This window comes from Vulpes vulpes, chromosome 13 (assembly GCF_048418805.1).
Source record: "Vulpes vulpes isolate BD-2025 chromosome 13, VulVul3, whole genome shotgun sequence".
NCBI classification, from domain to species: domain Eukaryota; kingdom Metazoa; phylum Chordata; class Mammalia; order Carnivora; family Canidae; genus Vulpes; species Vulpes vulpes.
In genome coordinates this window covers 121,147,535-121,154,339 of record NC_132792.1, presented here as the reverse complement: position 1 = coordinate 121,154,339, position 6,805 = coordinate 121,147,535, and the positions used below count along the sequence as shown (strand labels likewise).

The 6,805-nt window shown below is 52.4% G+C and overlaps 1 pseudogene; it reads left to right on the top strand.

Annotated features, from left to right (window-relative positions):
• Window positions 1-1,892: 1,892 nt before the first annotated feature.
• On the top strand, window positions 1,893-2,923 carry LOC112923459 (protein FAM221A-like; annotated as a pseudogene).
• The last annotated feature ends 3,882 nt before the right edge of the window (window positions 2,924-6,805 follow it).

Genomic DNA, 6,805 nt, shown 5'->3' with positions numbered 1-6,805 from the left:
TGCTGCTTCCTCCTTCAGGATGCGGGGTGGGATTGCAGGCGGGGGCCCGGGTCTGGAGAGATGCCCAGACCAGCCTCCACGGGCTTGTCAACAAGAGGAACAAAGAAATTGCTCAGAATTTTCAGACCTGAGCAGATCCCAAGACGACGTCTTTTATTTTTCAGCCAAGAAGAAATTCCAGTGGTCAAGCTTTATTTTCAACTCAGTGGACGCAGACATTTTAATTTAAGGGGAAGATATGGGGTCCTTGTGTCTCTACCTCCTCGGCCCTTCTCCACGAGAGGTTATGACGCAGTGACACCTTCCTCCTAAGTAGAATGACCTCAGACTCCTTCCCAACCCAGGGCCTCAGGCAGCCACTGCTGGTGGGGGATCCTTCTGCCATTCCTGTAAAGCCAAGCCCACCTCGGTCCTGACCACCCCCGCTCAGGTCGGCACCTGCCCCCACCGGGGGCAGCCACAGGTGGTCGCCTGTCCCCCAGCCTGTGCCCTGCCTCCAGCCCCACTCAGTCCCAGTGGCCCGCAGGGCGCAGGCAAGGCCTGGTCCACTCATCCTTGCTCAGGGGTGGAAGACTGCCTACAGCAGGGGGCGGCAAACCTTCTCTGCAGAAGGTCGGGGCACAGACTTGAGGTGCACTTGCCCGCTGCAATGGTAGGCGGGTCGGTGTTCCAATAAAAGTTTATTGACACAACCTGTGCCAGGTGGGGGTGGGGAGTGGTTTATGCCCTCCCCCATGCCAGCCAGGATCCCAGGGCCTCCGTGTGGGACGGTCCCTCTGTCCCTCCCATGCTCCCTGCCCCCAGAGCCCAACTGCATCTGCCCCATCCGCCTGTCCTGTCTGCACCCTGCGCCCCTGGACCTGGCCTGCTGGGTTCCCCAGTCTCCTCTGCCCAGATGGCCCACCTTGTGCTCCCTGGACTGGAGGGAGGGGAGGTGCAGGGGTGGGCAGGGGGACCCCTCCTCAGGGTTCGGGGCTGCAGGGGAGAGGGATGCTGGCCAATACCCCTGGACACGGCTCCCCCAGACCCCAGCACACCGCGTGGAGGGGGCAGTGGGGCTGATAGAGGCATAGGAGGGTTTTCCTCAGGGAGTTTATTTTTAGCGGATTGTTTCGTGTGTCTTTGGCCAATTGGGTTTTTATGTGCTTGAATGCAGCCCCTCTGGCCCCTCTGAGATTCCCCTGCCCGCCTATCCCATACCTGGCCCCCAGCACCCCCAAGCACCCCCACACCTGCCCCCCAGCCCCCCTACCTGCTCTCCAGTCCCCCAACCTCACACCTGCCCTCTGGACCCTCCCCACTAGCCCCTCTGCTCCCCCACTTGCCCTCTGCCTCCCCACCCCACACCTGCCCTCCAGCCCCCCCACTCCCCACCCACCCCCCAGTCCCCAGCAGAAGTCCAGAAGTCTGGAGACCGGGAAGGGGGCAGGAAGGAACCCTGGATGTAGGGTGGAACCCAGAAACCCCTCTGAGCCTCAGTTTCACAGCATAAAACGTGTGCCCTTCTTGCAGAGTCACAGGAAGAAGAAATAAAGGAGGAGGTGCCCTACGGGGCCACCGCACAGATGAGCACTCAGTAAGCAGGAGCCGCCTGCACATCCAGTGACTCCATCCTTGGGATCCACCCCCCCCCGGATCCTGCTCCCAGTCCTGCACCTTCACTGCCACAGCCTGGACGTGGACCTTTGTCATTTCTACCCCGAACGACCTCAATACCTCCCTACCTTTACCCTCCTGCTCTCCCTGCTCCAGTCTGGCTGGAGACTGCCTTAAAAACACAACAGTGGGGGGCCCCTGGGTGGCTTAGGCAATTAAACATCCAAGCTCGGGTGTATGGGGGGCCCCCCGCGGGCCTGGCGGCTGCCTCTCACCTCCTCAGACCTCGGAGCAGCTGACCTTGCCTTCCTGCACCGCCGCGCCCTGACGTACCTGGAGTACCGGAGAATTGTTGGTGAGGACGATGGAGGGAAACTTTTTACTCCTGAGGAATATGAAGAATACCAAAAACAAAAAAAAAAAAAAAAAAAAAAAGAAAACCAAAACCCACCTATTACTGATGCGCTTGCAGAACAGGTTATTTGTGAGCTGGCCACCACCATCTGGAATGGATTGTAAGCTTGTGGGGCCAGAGACACTGTGTTTTTGTACATATAGGTATACACAACAGAAAACTGACTTTGAAACGATTCCACAGCCGGCTGCCCCTGCAGGACTTACCTCTCCGTCCCTCTGAAGGGATGCGGCCCATTCGCTGCAGGTGCAAGCACTTTGTGGCTCAGCACAGCACTGCGCCGGGCTTTATATGCAATGTCTGTTCCAAGTGTTCAGGATTCCATAGTTGCTTCGCTTGTGCTTGCGGTCAGCCTGCATATGCTCATGACACAGTAGTGGAACCTAAGCACTAAAGACTGGCTCAGGGCAAAGCAGTGGGACAGGATATTCCTTGTGTAGCGATGGGAGGCTGAACTGGCTTCAGCCCACTGGCAGAAGGCTACATGCGATGAGACGACAGTGGGCTTGGTGCACCTTCAATTGGACTTTTAGACTCTCCGGTTACAGCCATGGGCCACCCATTTCTAACAGCGTTTCAAGCATCATCTCGTTCTTCTCCAGGAACACTGACAGATGTAGGTACGAGTAGCCAAGTTTCCTCCATAAAGAGACCTGCGGAGGATGACAAGGCTTTCTTTGAAAGACAATACCAAGAAAGGATAAAGATGGAAAAGGTTGCTAAGCAGAAAGGAAAGGCACCATTGCCATCAAGTACAAAACCTTCATGAAGACTACTGGGAAAATTAAAACCATCATCCAAATAGGCCTTGTTTGTGTTTATTTAAATATAATAATAGACTTTATTTTCTCTCAAATTATTAAGTTCTCTTACTATGTAAAAATGTCATTTTGATTGCTTCCTTTATTTAAACAAGTGAAAATACTTTACATTACTTTTGCCAACATTCATGATTTAATATTTTGTATATGCTCTTTATCTCTCCGAACAAATGAGGTTATTTTCATATTGGTCAAAGCCTGAAAATACAGTAACTGTTTTTAGTCTGTCACAATTTAACTTTTTGAGGCTATTTAAAAAATTAAACATGTTATTGAGGGTTTTGAACAAATATATAAGGAGGGAGCACTGTTTAAAAATAGTAATGTAATGTACCATTTACATTTACATTGTAAAACATGGCACATTGTGGATGATACTTAAAACATCAGGCTGAGTGAAAGAAGCCAGTCGCAAAAGACCACACAGTGTATGATTCCATTAATATAAAATGTCCAGGGCAGCCCGGGTGGCCCAGCGGTTTAGCGCCTCTGTCAGTCCAGGGCGTGATCCTAGAGACCCAGGATCGAGTCCCATATCAAGCTGCCTGCATGGAGCCTGCTTCTCCCTCTGCCTGTGTCTCTGCCTCTCTCTCTCATTTTGTGTCTCTCATGAATAAATAAATAAAATCTTTTAAAAAAATAAATAAAATGTCTGGAACAGGTGAATCCATATATACAGAAAGTAGATTTGCGATTGCCTAGGGCTGGGGGTAGATACAGAAATGGAGAGTGACTGTCAGGGTCATGGGGCTTCTTTTTGGGGGGATAGCAAAGTTCTGAAGTTGGTTGTGGTGATGGTTGCACACTGTGAATATACTACACATTACAAACTACTGATTATACATTTTAAATGAATGAAGTACACATATGTGAATTATATATCTCAATAAAGCTGGTTTTTTTTTAAAGCTTTACCTATATTTTAGAGAAAAAGAGTAGGCAGGAGGGAGGGGCAGAGGGAGAGGAGAGTCTCAGGCATACTCCACATTGAGAGTGGATTTTTTTTTAATTTTTAAATACAATTTTTATTTAAAAACATAAATCAAGATTACAAAGTTGGACAAATAAAAATAGATATTTTAACTCAGAGGAGACATTGCAGATGAGTGGTCACTAAAAGCTACCAAGGGCTGAGTGCCCTGGAAATTCAGGGACTTTCCTTCTTCCCCTGCCAAGCTTCTACACACGGAACAGCCCGTTGCTTTGATTCAGTGGTACTTGTATTTCCATCCGTGCGGGCACCATCACTGGGGTCCCTTCCTTGGGAAGGCATCCCAGAGGGGCCAGTCCAGTCTCGGGGCCTCCCCTAGGGTGCTGTTGTGCTAGGAGTCCACCCCAGTCTCTGAATCCTGCCTGAGGCACTGTGGACAACCAGGCGAGGGCTCTGGGAGATGGCTGGGCACCAAGGTCCAGGCCCCCTGCTCCTAGGGGGCTGTTTGGTTTTTGCTTTGTTCTCTATTTTGCATGAGACCCCTAAATCAGCAACTCAGGCAGAGAGGGAGGTGGTGTAGGTATGGAAGGAGTAGTGAGCGCCTCTGCCCTTTTGGGAAGTGTTTTCTTTGGTCACAGCCTTACAATTGAAAACATTCTCAGAAGGAATGTCTTTATTTTTAATTTTTTAAAAGATTTTATTTATTTATTCATGAGACACAGAGAGAGGCAGAGACATAGGCAGAAGGAGAAGCAGGCTCCTTGCAGGAAGCCTGATGCAGGACTTGATCCCAGGACCCCAGGATTACAACCTGAGCCGAAGGCAGACATTCCACCACAGAGCCACCCAGGCGTCCCAGGAGAAATCTCTTTCACCTGGATTCATGTGGGTGGCACAAGGCAGGACTGGGGCCCCAGAAGCATTCAACTGCTAGAGAAGGAGGTGGTCAGAAGCCCCTAGCAAATTGCACCAGGGAAATCTCCAAAGGGTTCGCAGGGACTGACCTCCCGGACCTGATGGGTCCCGTTGGAAGGTCCCCACTCTGTGGCCCACTGCCACCCCTGTCTGTCTCTCCTGAGGCTGTGGCCAGGCTGTAGCCCAGCACCTGCACACACAGGTGCTCCACAGATGTTGGCCTGAGTGAGCGGACCTTGGTTTGCTATTGATCCACAAGACCTGAGGTCCCCTTCCCTGGTGTCCCGAGGGCTGCACTTCTCCCTGGAGGCTCACTGCACCAAGACTGGGCCAGTGTTTGCCAGGCCATCCCCTGCAGGGCGCTGACGGTAGTATTGCCTTGCAGGCAACAACATTTTGCATATTAAAAGTGTCTTTGCAATGAACCCTTTAATGTACAGGATGAGTACCAGCCCCGGGAAGGGGTCTTTTCCCAAACGTTCCAGAGACAGCAAGGACCCTGATGCAGAAGCACCTGCTCCTCGCTGGGCTGGGCTTCCCAACTCCCCAGCTCCCCAACCACCCAGCACTCTGCAGAGCTCCCCCAGGAGGTCCCTTCAGCCAGGCTCCAAAGGTTGGGGGCTGGGGGTCTCTGCAGACGTACCTCCCTCCCCATATATAAACAATCCCTTCACCCCATGCAAAACAGCATCGTTCTCCTGCATCTTTATTTTTTTATTTTTATTTTTAAAAATATTTTATTTATTTATTCATGAGAGACACACACACAGAGAGGCAGAGACACAGGCAGAGGGAGAAGCAGGCTCCATGTAGGGAGCCCAACGTGGAACTCAATCTCAGGACTCCAGGATCAGGCCCTGGGCTGAAGGCGGCACTAAACCACTGAGCCACCCGGGCTGCCCATCCTCCTGCATCTTTAGCCCCGTGTTTATGCACAGCAGCCCCAGAGGCACAGCCCGAAAGCAGGTGTCTCTGTTCTCAGAAGTCAGTAGGGTCGGGCCTATCAGGCCAGGGGACAGCTTCCAGGGCACACCCAGCAGCTGGGTAGAGGTGACCCCCCTCAGCTAAGCTCTCCAAGTGGTCTCTGGAGGCCATCTGCCCCAGACCCTGAGAGCCCCCCTCCTGGGACTCCCCTGGCTACCTCCCTGCCCCAGGAACTGGGTATTTATTTTAAATCCTAGATGCTAATTAAGATCAAAGTGCTTCACCCCCGGGTGCACACGCTGGAGGGTGTCTTGCAGCTGCCTGTGCCCACGCTCCAGGAGCACCGGGGATGCAGCAGGGGCATCCACTGTGGGGGGGCACTTGGAAATCTGGTTATGGTGTCTCATCTTTCAAAACAACGAGAAACTCAGGAGGCTATGTTGGCAGACTATGAGCAGGCGTTTCCTACTCCCAGTCGTGTTTGGCCAGTCTTAGTTACCTGCTGGCCGGGTGGCAGGTAGCAGAGGGCTGTGGGGAGGTTGGCTTCCTCTCCCCAGTGGTCACCGAAGCCATGGGAGCCAGTGAGGCTCACCCAGCCCATGCCTCAGGGCACCTTTGGTGTGGTTGTCAGAGGGTTTGTCCTCTTGTGGCTCCACCAGGATGCTCCATGTCACTAAGCATCAGGACTTCTGTGCGTAACTGGCACATACCCACTGAAACTCTGGTCTCTTCCTGTGGTTTTCCAGGAAGGACATTTCTCTGGTGCACCTGCAGGCAGTCCTTTCTGGCAGTGTGGGTGTGTTCGCTGATCGGGGTGGCGGTTCCTGACCATCTGTCTGATGCCCAACAGGATTTCAAGACCCAGCAGATTCACAGGCTTGAAAGTCAGGTTGACCCTCCTGCTGGGATGCCCTGTGTCCCCACCCAAGGGCATCAAGCTGTCCCCACATCCTGTCACCCACTGACTTGAGATGCTTCTCACTCACCTCAAACTCAGGGAGGGGCTGTTTTTTTTTTAGGGAGAATCAAACTCATGTTTTTTGTTTTAGAAGATGTCATTCTTGTGAACTCTGTTCTAGTTGGCCCATTCTGATGACATGATTGCATCTGGGGGCCCATTCCAAGGGTTCCAGTTTTGCCCACTACCAGGACTGGGTGCTTCCCCTGCAGGATGGAGACTGGCTGCTCCCTCAGCCTCAGCAG